The sequence below is a fragment of the Parasteatoda tepidariorum genome, chromosome X1 (genome assembly GCF_043381705.1).
Source record: "Parasteatoda tepidariorum isolate YZ-2023 chromosome X1, CAS_Ptep_4.0, whole genome shotgun sequence".
NCBI classification, from domain to species: Eukaryota; Metazoa; Arthropoda; class Arachnida; order Araneae; family Theridiidae; genus Parasteatoda; species Parasteatoda tepidariorum.
Genome location: NC_092214.1, coordinates 5,685,512 through 5,703,134, shown reverse-complemented (window position 1 = coordinate 5,703,134; position 17,623 = coordinate 5,685,512).

The following is a 17,623-nucleotide window of genomic DNA, read 5'->3' as shown; positions in this document are numbered from 1 at the left end:
CGTGCTAGTTTTTATTATAATTTGAAATTTCTTAAAAGGCTGATCTTTAGAATACAAATCAAATTTATTTATTTTGGGGATGTTTTCCGGAAAAAAGTAATTATTCTATATTTTCGAAATAAACACTTTTTTAAAAAAATGAACTGTTTTTCTAAAACTTATGGCAACTGAAGTCAAAATAAACTTCGAATAAAAACATCTTCTTTGTCTTATTTTTTGTCTGCAGAACTTCATGAATCATAACATTATGCAGTATACAAGCCGTATAATTCAGAAATAACCATAGTTTAAAAATTATACATTTCAAGAAAAATTGAAAAAACAGAACTTAAACTGTTTCTAGTTATGGATGGCTAACCGTGACAGGCTAAGTAGAGATAGCGCTAGAGGTTAAAATTCGTCGTAGGACTTCCAGATTACTACTTCCGATTAATTTTTACAAGTAAGTCTGAAAAAGTGCTCCATCCGATAATATTATACTTGTAGTGTTTACAATATAACGCTTACTTTCAATTTGAATGTTTGAGAAACAAACAAATAAAAAATTTGGAAGATTCCACAACCACGCTATGATACGATCTGAGAAATTACAAAAAATGATAAACATATATAACCAAATAAGAGATAACTCGCTAATCATGGAAAACCTTACACTTTATTTCCGTTGTGATATTAGTTTTCTTAAATTTGTTTTAAGCTCACGATCTGTTAGAATTTATCAGATGAACAGTAAAATTACGGGTAACTCTTATGAACAGTAAAATGACGAGAAAATTAAAACACAAATTACAATAAAAAGCTTCCTAAAATATTAGGCCTGTTCAAACATCGTCTCGTAAGCATAATATATGGGGAGGGATACACAGGAAATTTCCTAAACTTTTTCTGGTTTCAGGAAGCATGTTATTGTTACATCCAGTCAACTATCCATATGTTACACGCGGAAAAAAAAGAAGAATAGAAAACCGGATGATGAGGAAAGAGGGGCAGTTCTCACTGTTAGGAAAATTTGTTTATGCGAGGATGCGAGCGAGGACCTGAGTAGCAAGTTTTTCCCTGGTAAATGTATAAGGGTCATTCCTTCTGAATCCAAATTTTTCACCTTGAGCGGAAAAATGGTAGGTGAAATTTTTGCGTATGAATGCCATTCGCCAATCCAGTTATCATTTGCATGTGAAAAAATCACATTCTCTGAGAATAGTCTGTATTTCTCCGATAAGGTTCTTCCGCATCATCGAATTCGCAGTCGTGAATTTTTCGGATTCATTAAGAATGGACCTTTATGAGAGATCTTACTGTAGTGCTCATCATAACATTGAGATTTCGTCCGTGGTCCAACGTGTCAAAATTAGTTTCTTCATTCAACAAATTTTGCTAAACGTATGCCTCTGTAGTAATACTTTATTTACAACTATAGGTTTATAGCTAGGTATTGGTCCTCGTTAAACTGTTCTACCGTAAAGTGCTCAACTTCGCGCCTTCGGGCTACCGAAGCTAGAGTGCCATCCTCTCTGCAGAGGATCAAAATTGTGATGGCATGTCTTCGGATTATCAACAGGGATGTTTCCNTTTTTTGTATGACATATCCATTCAAAATAATCAGTTTTAAGAAAAAATAAACAGAAACTTAAAAAAATGAAGAAAAATAAATAAAAAATAATTAAAAAGGAGATTTGGGAAAAAGATATAAAAATCTCTTTATTCCCGCTTTAAAATAGTTAACGAGAAAATTGTTCAATGGGGGGGGAAATAAGCGATCTTCACAAGCCGATTGTTAGTTTGAATGCCAGGAAATTCCACTGTCAAGATGAGCACGCCTTTGATTTATTAGTGACGTGGGGGATACTCTTGCCAGCTGTGAATCAAATGACCAAAGATAGCCCCCAACAAAATGGGTGAGTTCATTTGCGAATGAAAAACTAAGGATGTTTACAGTGGTAAATTTTCTTCTGCTTGGGTCTTTAAAGAGTTAATGATATCGAGCACCCTCGGTCCTTTCTCAGGCTGATCAAAATTGTCGCCCACCCATTCACTGACCACTGCCAGTTATGCTTAGCCTTTGAAATCTAATTAAAATCGTGTCTTACGATCAGTACATTGTGAGACTATGCGTCTGTATTGCATGACAAAATTGATTGCGTATCTTTTGAAAATATACTTATTAGCAGAAATGTAGTGTGAAGGACTTTTAGTGAAAGGACTTACATAGCTGCGTAAATCCGCTAATTAAAAATCATTTACTACGCTGTATTTTGTCCCAGAAATTTACTTCTTTTCATGAAATTCGCAAAAAATAGTAAATAAAAGGTTTCATAGCATTATCATTTCCATATATTACCACTGAATTGCAGCTGTCTGCTATTCAACATAATGTTTCACTTTTAATATTTATTTTCATATCTCTTGGCTCGTAGGAGTGTATGAGGTGCTAGTGTTAATCTTTCAATAAGTATGTAAGTGTTGATGTTACCTCGCTTTTCGTTAATACGATGTTAAATTTCTTAATCCGTTTGCATCGTCGATTCTTCTAACTTAGATTTTTGAGACTGAAGATGTAAGTTAGTAAAGAACTTCATTTAAAATTTATTTTAGAACAATTAAATAAAATTAGTTTTTATTTTTGACTAATTATTAAGTAACATTTAATTTACAGTGTATAACCATTAGTTGCATAAACGTGATAGTACCAAAATATTTACAAAAATACGTATACTTAATTCGGAATGAGTGCAGTGGTAGTTTTGCCTTTCATACTAAGGTTAATGAGCCATAAAAATTTTGTTTTTTTAATTTTTAAGTTGATGATATAGAATAAACATATCCCCCATTAAAGGTTTATAATTTTGTAGTATAATATTTTATATCTGAGAGCACATTAAAATCTTGAGAATAAAGTTTTCATTGTGTTTAATTCATACAAACCATTCTATATTATTTATGGGAACGTTTGTGCAATTAAATCATCATATTACTACTTGCAAATTTTACAAACTAGATTTTTTAAAATATAATGCGAAACTATCAATTACAGTAAATCATAAAGTTATTAGCACTTTTTCTAAGTTACATTAGTATTATCATTAATGTAGTTTCCGTTCATTTGTTTCTTTTTTATAAAGTTTAAATTCATTAAATCAAGGGGGTTGGACTTGGACTTAAAGTAACAGTAGTTTGAACACCGTATGATTAGTTTGGCTGGAAATCTTTTTTTAAGATTAAAGTTTTTTTTTCCTGAAATTTTTTTTTATACACTTTACGATTTACGTGATGAACAGGATGACCCGGTTGGTGGGGTGCTGGACTCAAATTCATGAGAACGGGAGGTCCAAAACAGCCGACCGAAGACTCCCCGTGTAGGTCACCAAATCCTCCACGTTCCCATAACAAATTATACCTCTGGGGGTACTGAATTGGAGATTAATCGTTCTCTGGTTCAGATGAAAATTACGATCTGTTATTGAATTAATGGATGTATGAACGGGTCCTCCCTATGAACGGGTGTGACGTATGGGTGTGGCAGAAGTTGAATTTTCAGCTATAGCTGGAGCCACTGGAAAACAAGAGTAATCGCACCCCTTGCTTTTATGGCCTACGACAAAAACAGCAATGATTTAAATTGATGACTTAAGATTTTTTAAAATGTAGCAAATATAAAAGAGAAAAAATGAGGAAACGTCAGTTACAGTTTAGAACATTACTGCTTTGCAGAGTATGTAATCTCGTTTTCATTTGATATGATAGAGTTGAATCTGGCTCATATGACATTAAACTTTAGAATAACTATTATAAATCTATTCTTTTAAGAACTGGAAAATAACATAAATTGTGTTTCAGTACAATCGTTGCATTCAATGGAATCAGAATAAAAAAAATAAAAAATAAATAAATGTAATAAAAAAAATTAAGAATTTTAAAGACGTATCTTACATAAAATTTAAAATCTTCTCCTTTTAGATTTTTCTCCCTGCAAAATTTTAAAAAAATACTTAAACAATCTTAACACTTAAAAATTTTTAATATATCTCAAAAAACTTTTTTTTTTTTCATTTTGAAGTAAATGTAATACGAAATTTTTGACTTAAAAAAGGAATAAAATCAATTCAATTAAGGGAAAAAAATCAATTTTAAAAGAGAATGACATTACGAAATTGAAGTGATAGTGAGAATGCCAAGAAAAAAAAAAGACAATTATTTATGACACTTAATCATTTAATTGTTAGCAATATTTTATTTATACTATTTCTTACAGCTTTTCATTGTTTCATAATAAGCTTTAAAATCATATCCAATTTACAGCATTATTAAAACATTTTCAATTGTTTTTTGACTATTTCTTAAAATTTTTTTTTAAACTAATTTCATTTATATAAGTCAAAAACATCAAGTAATAAAACAAGTGTGTTATAAAATATATCTGCCTCAAAATCAAATCGAGAAAATGCCAAATGTAGAACACTGAACAATTACCTGTTTTGAAAACGTTATGTAGTTTATATTTTACGTTTAAGACACTTCTGTCCCCGTAATTTTGAAATCACTCCGTAACGTTAAACTAAATTAGAGATGATTCTCTTTTTTCTTTTTTTTTTACCCAAATATTTAAAAGATAGCATTGGTGATGTTTGCTGGCTTACAGCTATATTTAGTCAATAAAAAAAAGTTTATTTCACCTTCTTTAATATTCAATTACTTCTAAAAGTTATCTGAAACCATGTGTCTATTTTATTTATAGTTATGCTTTAGAAACTAGTTTCTAAGGAAAAAAAAAATTAAAATTATTGGTAATTGAAATAAAAAATAAGTTATGTACAGAAAAAGAAAATTAATAAACAAAACTTAGTTATTTAGGGAAAACGTAAAAAATGGGCATGCAATTGTTCACGGCAATGATGCTTTGTCACTATTCTGTAGTGCAAGATAAAAATTAACGTACGAGACAAAAAATTCAAAATTGAGATTTTTATCTATTTATCATTTTTTTACGACAAGCTACAAATTCCAAATTTTTTTCAAGAATCGATTTTGATCAGTTATTTGAAATTTTATATTAAAGTTGATATCATAAGGGAAAGTGAAATAATTGTTAAGCTATTTTTTAAAAATCTATAGTGGAGCAAATACGTTGGTTTTTTCAATTGCACGGCCATTGGCATTGCATACAGATAAAAAAGTACAGAAAAAATATCAGAATATGGTAAAATTACTGTGTTATCTGACTCTCTCGGAAAAAAATGCGGTAATTTTTACGATTGCTCTTTGGTCATGACTTTTAGTAAAATTACGAATAAAATATCGTTTTATAATCACACTGTTTGTAGCAGATGTAGTAAAATTTGCTAATTTTATTAAAGAGTTGTTAATTTTGTCAGTACTAGTATAATTTGAGGTAACACAAAAATTTTCAGTTTTTTAACCCTTTTCTTATTTAGTAAATGCTTGTTAACTTTGTTTTTGGTTAGTTTTTTTGTTCATCTTTCGTTGGATAACATTTACAAACTTTTAAAACTACAAAAATATATGTATTTGTAAGTATACAAATGCTTGAACTTGGCTATTAAGAATCAGGCTTCTCATTCATATCTGGCAAGTCTTGAGAATATGTGTCTATTTTTAGTGCTTGAAACATTTAAAATTTTCTTTCCAACTGCATATTTTTTAATCCAATGAATTTTTTTTTAATTACGTACATATAAATCCAAAGATATACTTCTCCTCAGGCTCTCTTAAGTTAATCTTGACTAATGGTTTGTTTTGTGTGTGAGGCTAATTTGAAGATATGGTGCTATGTTTGTTGTGTGAAACTTGGTTTCAAGAAAACTGTGCAGGCTAAATGTGTTTCGTAGCCCTTACTTTGCATTGGCACGAGTTTTTAAATGCTGTGTATAGAAATGAACGTCAATCCCAGTTTTAAAAATTTTTAATTTTCGGAAAATAAAGAGAGATCAAAATTAATAAAAAATGTGTAAGAACAGTTAAAATTATCTGAAAAACATTTTTTATTTGGTCTATGTTTGATGAATTGAACATTCTTTTCAAATAATTTCAATATTACAAAAATATTTTCCTACCGTAAACCGGGGCGAGTCTTCCCATCCAGGGGCGAGTCTACCCATTTTAATTTTATTTAATTTTCACTATTTTAAATTGCAAATAAAAAAAATTTTTACCGATAGAGGACTTAGTTCAGACTCTAAGGAAGATGGCGCTGTAGTAGTTTGATCCGTTTTTATTTATTTGGTGTCTTTTTAACCGACCTGTTCAAACGTCTTTTGAGAGATTTGTATTGAAAATCAGCAAACTTTTAGTTGGTGCTCCGTAAGTATATTATTATTATTACTATTTTCACTTTGGTTAAGTGATAAACTTANTTGACCCCACTCCTAGTTCTTATTCAGCATTTAAACGAGTTTGTAAATGGTATGTAATAAAGTGTAAGTAAATCAATCAGTTAAAATTTTTTAAACTTCCTAAAAATAAAGAGAAATCAAAATTAATAAAAAATTTGTAAGAACAATTAGAATAAACTGACAAATATTTTTATTTGATCTATATTTGATCAATGGATCATTGTTTTCACATAATTTAACTGTCATAAAATTACTTTTTTTGTTATTACTCTGCATTTGTACCCGTTCTTAAATGATGTGCAATGAACTGTATGCAAATGAGTATCAGTTTAAAGGGTTTGAATTTCTTGAAAATAAAGAGATCAAAACTAATAAAATTTTTGTAAAAACAATTTCAATAAGCTGACGAGCATTTTTATTTGGTCTATGTTTGATTAAAGGATCATTCCTTTCAAATAATTTTACGATAACAAAATTATTTTCCTTGTTCTCACTCTAAATTTGAACGAGTTCTTAAATGGTGTGTAATAAATTGTATGCAAATGAATATTTTCTTCTCAACTACCAAGTCATACGTGTTATCCTACGAGCACTGTTTTCTCTAATACCATTTTAAATTTTATTGAATTTCTGCTGTAGAGGTATTTATTCTTCTGAATGAAAGGAAGATTTTTATTTAAACACGAAGAAGGAAGAACCAAAACACGGTTGGATAGAGTAAAAGCTTTCTAAAAACATACAAGATTGTATGCTTTGTAAGTGGTTTCATGTACCTTTAAATTTTTCAGTTCAAGACGACATTGACTATCATTTATTTGGTTAGAATAGTTTTTTTCCCGTTTTAATAACTACCAATAGAATTCGATCACACAGGGAGCTGTAAATCTGGAAATTTTATTTCTTTTCATTGTTTATAGCATATTGAAATAGCAATTAAATACTCAAATGAATTAGTTTAAAATGTTGCTAAAATATGAAGAGGAAATGAAACGAGAGAATAATTTTATTTTGTGTAATAATTAGATTTTCAAACTTCAAAATAAGTGCTTCTAGCACAACGCCCAATTTTCGTTAGTTAACGTAGAAAGTTAGAAACAAATTTAATTTTCTTTATAAGGAATAGTTTTCATTCTCTTTTTAATATTTTGATCTTATACTGCCATGCAATTGGAAAAACAACATAGATGCTTCATGATAGCATTCGAGAAAGTGACTTTGGCAACTACTTTTTTTCTATTGATAATACTATGAACATTAAAATACAGTTTCAAAAAACTGATGAAACAAAATTTATTTTTGAATTTTCTTTTTCTTTTTTTTGTTTTCTTTTTGTTGTAATAAATGGCTTATCATACAAAAAGCTAAATATGTAAAAATCTCAATTTTGAATTTTTTGTCGTTTTCGTTGCTTTTTCAATACTTTAATTTGTAAGATTTAAGATCAAAGCTTTAATTATACAATAAATCATTTGTAACTCTTTATCAGTTCAATGACATTAAATTGGAACTCCATTGTTATTTCCACTAATAAAACTTATTTTTCTAAGTGAAATAGTGGATCACATAAAAAAATAAGCATAGATAAGTGGTGTTTCTATAGATTCACTACCCTTAATATTAAGTTCTAGAGCTCTTGTCAAAAAATGACTCACGTTAAAATTACGTAAACAGGCTATTGTAGTCCTAATTAAGCCTTTGATGCATATGAGAGACCGGTGTCCGATTGAAATATATTTTTTTCTGAAGCTCTCTAGAAGCCAAAATATATTTTTGCGTTTTTAATTATGAAAAAACTGTCTAATAGTTACTAAAAAAATCTGTTAGATAATAAGAATTGTATTTATACTGCAATATAAAATCCAAAAAAGAAATTTGAAATTTTTTCAGTAATTTCGTATTCAAAAATTTATCAATAGTTGGTTTTGTAAATTAAAATAATTTCAATGATCAATAACTGTTTCTATTAGATCTGAATGACTACAAATAAGTACAAATTTGAAAACATTATGGTTTGGAAATGAGCCGTATTTGGAAGATTTTATCTTTAACACGGAAAAGACACAGGTGTTTCATGCTGTATTTCGTAACCATAAATTATTAAAATGATAATATAACATTTTTACCTAAAGTGATACAAAATAATGAAAATAGTATGAAAAATAGTTTCATACAAATTCTGCGTCAAAAGGTTAAGAATTCGGAATTATTGTTTAGTTACTTCCACGATCAGAGTGAGTGACGAAGAAAGCGGAAAAAAAAACTAATGAAGAATATGTAATAAAAAAACAGAACGTGAAAACCCCCCCAAAAAAGGAACATTTTGACTGAAGTCATTGTTTTTTTGCCCCTAAAGCTTTTATTTCCTTATTTGTTTCTCAAAAATTTTACTGTCTAATGAACATCTTTGATGCCGTTTTGATAATGCAATAAAGTACCATTTATAGGGGAGAGTGGGGTCAATTGTAAAATTTTTTGCTTAACTATTTTTCACTAACAAAAAATCCAATATATTATTAGTATTAATTGACAGACGAGTAAAGTAGACTATCCTCTACTAGAAAAAAAAAAAAAACCTGATTTTAAATATTATTATATTAGTTATTAACAATTTTTGACAGTCGTGCACTTGTTACAATTGTCCCCACTTACGGGGTCAATTGTAACAGTTCATAAATTCAACTAAAACATAGTTAATTATACATATTATCATAGTTGTGATATATTTTTTTATTGATCAAAATAGTAGTGATATTTTAGGAGTAAAAATAATAATGAGCAGAGACCTAAAGGGTTAAACTTTTAACTTTAAGGGGTTAAAAATTTTAATTTATGCTGTGAAAGGTGACAAATAAAATAATGCACATGCAACATAATATAAATGATATAGGAAACTATTGGTGGTTCTTAAAGAGTTAAGTAATGGTTTGTAAACATAAGATTATTTATTTTCAGCTGTTACAATCGTCCCTTTACTTATTGTTACAATCGTCCCCAAGACGCCATTTCAGCTTCATTTGTTAAAAACAATGCTAGTTAATTAACAAAACTAATCTTTTTTTTTTTAAATGTTAATTAAGGTGTCCACTTACATATTCGGTTAATAATTTTTATTTGTTTAAACAAAATTACTTTGTTACAATATAATATTCTAATACCAAAAAAAGTACTTACGTAGCGTGAAAATATCTTTTGTGATGTAACTCTTTCAAAAGTACATAAAAATGGTTGCCAGCAGGGGTGTACATGTAGATTTATTAAATACACCTTGTGCGCCACGTAGGAACCGAATCCAGAACCCGACACTCGAAATTTTTGCTCTGTTACAATCGTACCCTGTTACAATTGACCCCACTCTCCCCTACGCTTCTCAAATATACGCCTTTTTCTTTTATACGTCGCTTCATAACAATTCCAGTTCATTTTTAATCTATAAAATGTTAAATAAGTTCTATTATACGACGAAAAAACCAAGTGGAATTCTAAGAATAAATTAATTTAATTTTTAGCTATAAATTTTATGTGAGACGGTTGTACAGTGAACCAAAAACAGTGGACCACCCTGAATAACTTTTGATCTAATAATCGGATCTTCTTGGATTCAATCTTAATGGTTGGAAGGGATGATCTCAAATATGCTAATTAATTAGTGCTGACGATATTCTAAGTTACGAAGACGTCAGAATATACATATCTTTTTTTCGAAGCATTCGGATTTCTGATCCCTAAGAAAGAGGGCAGCTATCTGTGAAATTGGTCCTAATTGTTTGGTCAGGTGAGCGGTCCAAATTTTGAACCCCTTAATATGTTCGTTTAACTTTTTGCGTATTTCTTCATATCTCAAGAACTTTCTAACCGAATTGAAAATTTTTTGAACACAATTGTAAAACTCGTTTATAAAAAAATAATTCCATGTAAAATATAACTTATAGTAAATATTTATTATTTTTTATTACTTTATTTAATAACATTTGAAAAAATTTCGATTTGTGTAGTATAAAATTTTTTTACATTATTTTAAATATTGATATTTTAAATAGCAAAATACAAAATTTGAGCGAAATTGGTTGAATAGTTCCTGAGAAATCGAATTATGAAAAATTCTTATTTTTTTAAATTCAATTTCTCAGAAACTATTTGACTTATTTCTCTCAAATTTTGTAATTTGCCATTTAAAATTTCAATTTTTAAAATAATGCTAAAAACTGTGTACTTTACGATCCAAAATTTTTTCGACTGTAATTAAATAAAATAATAAAAAATAATCAATATTTACTGAAAGTTATATTTTGCTTGGAATTAACTTTTAGATAAATTTTTTTTTTATTGTGAGCAAAATTTTTTCAATTCTCTTTGAAAGATATGGTGAGATACAGAAAAAGTAAAATTAGCATTAAGGGGTCCAAACTTTGGACTGCTCCTTTGACCAAATAATTAGGACCATATTTCACACATAGCGGATAACCCCTATATTTCGGGGGTCAGAAATCTGAATCCTTCGAAGAAAGATACGTTTATTCATAGAAATTACTCTTTTGGGTCTAATTTCGTAATTTAAACAATAGTCTGCACTAATTATTAGCATATTTGAGGTCACCCCTTAATCCTGGAACGGGATTAAGATTGAATCCTGGAACGGGAAGATCCGATCCTAAAGCTCAATCTTAATGGACCCAACTTTAAAAATGCTTATTAATTTGGTCAGACGATATTTTAACTAACGAAATAAGACAAGATAGCTGATTTGGATTTCGAACCCCCAATATACATGGGGTAGCCGTAGTTTGGAAAATATGGTCCCAATAGTTTAGGCAGGAAAACACTCCAAAATTTGGATTCCTTAATTTTTTTTGTTGTTCCGGGTTTTGGCTTATCTCGAGAACTTTTAAAGCGAATCTAAAAATTTTTGTACACAATTTTAAAATTCATTTACCTAAACATAATTAATTCATGCAAGAAATAATTTTTAATAATTATCTGTTATTTTCCAATTTTTTTTTTTAGCAAATAGTTGAAAACATTTTGGATGTTCTTCTTTGAATTATGCTATTTTTTTAAAAACTTGGTTGGTTGGCTGGTTGGTTTTTATGCCACTTACCACACGGGCAAGCCTGCTTGGTGAAACCGAGCAAATTTAAGACAGAGGGTGCGTTTCTTGTTTTTTAGTGGCGCCATCTATGGCCAAGAATTCGAATTCTGCCACATCATACGTCACACCTGTTTATAAGGCGGACCCATTCATACATCCATTCATTCATCCACAGATCGTAATTTTGACCGAAATTAGAGAAAGATCGATCTCCTATCCAGTACCCCCAGAGGTATTGATTTGTTATGAGAACATAACAGAGACTCGACTTATGAGACTCGACAGAATTTTAACGTGCATCAGTCACCAACTACACGGGGAGTCTTCGGCAGACGGGGTTTGAACCCACGAACTCTCGGACATCGGCCCAGCGCCCTACCGACCAGGCTATGCTTTTAAAACCTTTTAAAACTTAACAAAAATAGATCCCGGCAACAAAAATAGAAAAACCTTATCCCGGCCCCTTTTTAAAACTTAACAAAAGCTTATAAGCCCTCTTTTCAATGAGCATAAGTTGTAGTTGCAGTCGTTTTTTTACGTCGTACTAGAGATGCACAATGGGCTATTGGCGGCGGTCTGGGAAACATCTTATGAGGATGATCCGAAACCATGCCATCACAATTTTCCTCCTCTGCATAGGAGATGATTTTCCTGCTTTGGTAGCCCATAGATCTGCGCGTGAAATCGAGCCCTTTTAGGACCTATACCGCACATCCTCGGTCCCTTTTCAGCCCTATCAAAGTGGTCACCTACCCGCACACTGACCTTAGCCAGTGATGCTTGACTTCGGTGTTCTACTGGGAACCGTGTCTTAGTATGGTGGTCACTGTAGGACTCAATGAGCTCAAAAGCCTACATATATATGCGTAGCAATAAAAAATAAATTAAATAAGTAAATTTGGGTGCCTCTATGGTCGAGCGGTATCACCCGCCGAAAGCTGTGCAGAGGGTGGAGGTAGCGGGTTCAAATCCCACTGTTACCCTGAATGTATCTTCGTGCTGTTCTTCTGTATTGTGCTATCTGTCCTTCTATTTGACAAAGGTTTATAAGCCTAAATTGAGCACTCAAGTTTGCAAATGTACGTACTTTCAATAAAAAATGAACAATGAATAAATTTGAGCTTTTCGAGAGTAGAGGTGGTACTACTTGGTGCTGTCTCTCCTATTGTGCTATCTGTCCTCTTCTACTTGACGAAGGTTTATAAGCCTATTTTGAGCACACAAGCCTGAAAATTTACGTAATTGCAATAACCAATAAATAAATTTGCTAGTCTGAATTGTTGAAAAAAGCATTAATTTGTAAGTAAAACAAGGTTTAACATACAAAACAAGGTTAACATACAAAACTGGAAAAACCACAGCGGCCGATTAAAATGTTGAAAGCAAAATATATTAGTTTTTATTTACCATTAGAGTAACAAATCAACTCAGAAACACAAATATTTTTATCGATACAATAAGGGTGAGCTTTCCTCCTAATGAGAATTTACTACAAGGAAAATATTTTTAATTGTAAATGGAAGCGAACAAAGAAAAGAAACTGAATATGGCTTAATGTGTAAGAAAATGAATAAAATATTTTCAGGTTCTAAATTGTCTTGAGAAGGCTTAAAATTCGGAAAGCACTAATGATCGCAAAGTATTTGAAATTTTTTTTTTCGGTCGCTAAACATTCCAACTGCTTCGTACCACTACAATAGAAAAAAAGCCGCTGTCTTTGAACATAAATCATTAATTAAATAGTTCTCTGATAGCTTTTAAACCAAGATAGCAAATTCATTTCTTAGATAGATAAACAGCAAATGTATAGTAGAAATTGAAGTATCTCGTCTACTTAATCTAGAAGACGGTTTCGCAATGGTTTTTCTTTTTTTTAAAATAGTCTCCTCGGAGTGATTTGTGGAAAGTTTGGAATGCGCATAAATCTTTAGTGTCCTCAACCATACGAAGTAGAGTTTCAAAAAATTTCTTTTAACTATTTTAACCCTTGATAACTAAACATTCGTCTAATGGATAACCGACTTTTGCTAAGTTCAGACGTTATCTTAACACATTAAGATCTTTAAAGATTGCTGACGTTAAATTTTGTCTCTTATCTAAGCTTTAATAAAAATTCATGGGCATTTCTCACAAGTTGTGCTAATTTGTTTGAAATAAATTTAAGAAAATAAATTCGTAGTCTATGAGTTGTCTGATTACTTTCAGAGTTGTGATCAACATTCTGGTGAAATTATCATACTGTATGGGGAAGACATTTCTGGTTAAAAAAACACACACACACAATTCTGGTAATAAGAAAACAAAATATATGGTATTAAAAACATTTATTTGGTAATTTTTCTGTTCCTAAGGTAACGGTTTTAACGGAAATCCTGGTTTTCGAAATTATAATTCTTATTACCACACCTTCAGCTAAAATACGAAACCGAAAAGTAAATTTAACCGAATAAATGGTTTTATGCCCTGCTCAAAAGATAAGACTATGATAAGATTACCACATTCTTGAAATATTTTATTTTTAGTTCTGTAAAAAAGTTTGGTAAATCTTTGAGCAGTATTTGGTACTAAGTTTCTAATTATTCCAGAGTTTAGTTAAATGAAGGAAGGGAATTTGGGTGCCTCCATGCTCGAGCGATATCACCCGCCGAAAGCTGTGCAGAGCGTGGAGGTAGCGGGTTCGAATCCCACTGTTACCCTGAATGCATCTTCGTGCTGTTCTTTTGTATTGTGCTACCTGTCCTTATATTTGAAAGAGGTTTATAAGCCTAAATAGAGCACTCAAGTCTACAAATGTATGTACTTTCAATAAAAAATGAACAATACATAAATTTGAGCTTTTCGAGAGTAGAGACGGTACTACTTGGTGCTGTCTCTCCTATTGTGCTATCTGTCCTCTTCAAATTAACGAAGGCTTATAAGCCTATTTTGAGCACGCAAGTCTGAAAATTTATGTAATTGCAATAACCAATAACCAATAAATAAATTTGCTCGTCTGAATTGTTGAAAAAGGTATTAATTTGTAAGTTAAACAAGGTTTTTTTAATCTGCTTTTGTTAGTTTGCTTTTACTTTTATCAAAGTTTATAAAACATTGGCAATTGGCGATTGGAGGCAGGTCGGAATCAACTCGCTTTGGTTGTTCGGCGGACTCTCTCGTTGGAGAGATCGAGTTTTTGGATCGTTGTTTGCTGCCTTACTTTATTATAAAAACCGACGAACGAGAAAAATAATGAATTTGCGGGTTTGAATCGAACTTTAAAAAAAAGCCCTTTAAATTTCAAGCGAATATTTTCTGAATTCCCCTATTTTTGCATGGATGACAAGCGTGCATCTATGAATTTAAAGTAAGATGTTAAAAAACTTCCTCCTTATTTTCGGATTACCAAAAAACAGGTAAGCCACTTTTACTCTTTACCTTTTGGGGGCCATCCGGTCAAAATGACCAATCTCCTAGACTACCAGTGGTGCTCCAAGGAGCCCATAGAAGATATTTTGGCTCAAGCTAAAAACAACGGCTCAGCAGACTTTTGGTTTAATATTGAAGCAAAAGAAAAATCTAGTGCTATACCTCAGACCTCACCAGTACGCCTTAAAGCAGACCTAAATGCTTCTGTACCGACAAAAAAAATTAAAAGTATTAGATTCCAAAAAAGCGGGTCGCTCCTTATTCAATGTGACGACTTAGAAACTGCAAAACACATCTTAAAGATTAACACAATCCTAGAGATTCCTGTAACGGCTAAATGCCTTCTAGAATGTATTTCTACCAAATTTATCCTCCGGAACTTTCCTGTTGAAACTTCGGTTTCGGACATTAGTCGGGAGTTCAATTTAGAAAACAAGACACAAGCTCTAGAAATTCGTCGGTTCTTAAAACAAGGGAAACCGACAACCACAATCCTTTTCAATGTCTTAGGTACTGTTGTCCCTGAGAAAATACGTCTCTGGTATCAATACTATGAGACTAAACTCTTCCAAGATAGCGTTACCCTATGCAAAAACTGCTGGAGTTTCGGCCACCCCGATAAATACTGTAAATCCCCAACCAGATGCCACAACTGTGGAGGCCTTTCTTCCGAACATCAGGGCCCGTGTACTAGGGTCCAGTGCTGCAGAAATTGTAACGGCAACCATAATCCAATTCAGCGTGATTGTCCTGCATTTTTAAATTTTGAGAAACTAATGAGAATTAAGTCTACCCATCATGTTCCGATGAGTGAAGCTAGAAGAATAGCTTATTTGAAAAAGCCCTCATACGCAGAAATAACTCAGTCTGTGCCAGGAGAATACATTACCCGAGCAGAGCTAAAATCGGAACTTAACAAGTTCGCGGGTTCCATGCAACAGCTAGTCGAGAATACCTGCGCAAAACAAGTTTCTATACTGGCAGCCCAAATTGAGAATTTGACTGCTTCCATAAATAATATTCTTATCCCCGCGATAACTAACATCCAACGAAGCACCACTGCCCAGGGTGCAATCACAGAAACAAAAATCTCATCCTACTCGTCCGACTTCTCTCCAGAACGGGCAAAAAAGAAGAAGAAATCGAACTCACCCCCAACTTATGTGCAATTCACTACAAATCCTCTCCTAACAGCTGATCACCCTATAGTCCAAGATCTGCCTATGCCTATGGACAACTCCTTATCAATGCCTCTAATACCGTTGAACAACGATGAGGATGAATTATCTCTTGTGCCTTAAGAAAAGGCTTTAATTTAAAAAAAAAAAAAACTCTTACCTTACTACATACATACTCTGTCCCAGGCGTTTAGAAAAACTTTAAAAAAAAAAAAAAACTTTTATTTTTATTTCTTATAAACTATGTCAATTCCGATATTTAATATAGTGCAATGGAATGCTCGCAGTCTTAGAAATAAACGCTACTGGCTGAGTCAAAACATCTTTTCAGAAGCCGATATTATCGCAATTCAGGAAACCTTCCTTCAAAGCGATGATCAAATTAACTTTAAAAATAAAATTACTCTCCGACAAGATCGTGACCCCCCTAACCATAGAGGTGGTGGCACCCTCTTAGCTATTTCAAAACATATCCCATTTCAAAGAATTTATTTCCATAATCTCCCCCCTTCCCGAATTGAGACCCTCGGTGTAAAAATTCAAGTTAATAATAGACAAATCACGGTAGTTAATATCTATTCACCAGACGGTAATTACTCCTCACAATGGTTGGAAAATTTCCTTCCCAATATTGAGAAACCCTTCATCATCGTCGGAGATTTTAACGTAAGACACCGAGCCCTCGGCTCTGCCTCTTGCTCCCAAACTGCTGACATCTTTCTCGACTGGATCCTAACAAATAATATTACTATTTTGAATACAAATACTCCCACCCACTTTGGCGGCCCACATCATCAACAGTCATTATTAGATCTTACCCTAGTTTCCCCTGAACTTTACCAGAAATCTTCTTACTCTGTCTTCCCAGACCCTTTTGATAGTGACCATTTTCCAATTATTACCAAAGTTAAATTCTCCTTAAACAACCCTAACATCCCACGCCCGTACCTCCATTTGCAAAACGCACAAAATGAAATCACTCAAGCTCTGTCAAATAACAACTTCAACGCAAAGAACATAGAAGATACTTGCAATTCCGTAGTCAAAGATAATACCCGATTTACAAAATTTTCCCCGCATCCCACGACTCCGTGGTGGGATAAAAAATGCGCGTTTCTGCTAGGTCAAAAGCGCAAATTTTTGCGTAAGGCTAAAAAACAAGTCTCATCCTCATTTTGGCTTAAATACAAACACTACTCCGCTCAACTCCGCCAATACATTAAAATCAGAAAAAGAATCTATTGGGACAAAATTTGTTCCAATTTAGGTTCCTCAAAAAACATTTTTAAAATCTTAAAAAGTATCTCAACTCGAAATTCCTCTGCTCCCTCCGAAAACCTGATTTTAACCCACCAAGCGACAGCTATCACCTGCCCACTCGCCCAAGCGAACCTTTTTGGGGAGCACCTTTTTCATGCTCAAAGCCCCTGTCCAATCCCTTTCTCATTCTGGGGTACAGGCTACAGCCACTTGGATACCCCTTTCTCGTCTACCGAACTGGAAGCAGCTATTCGTCGAACAAAGAACACGGCACCCGGGCCAGACCGCATTCCGGCTATTCTCATTAAATTTATTCACTCCCGTTACCCAACTAAGCTCCTTAACTT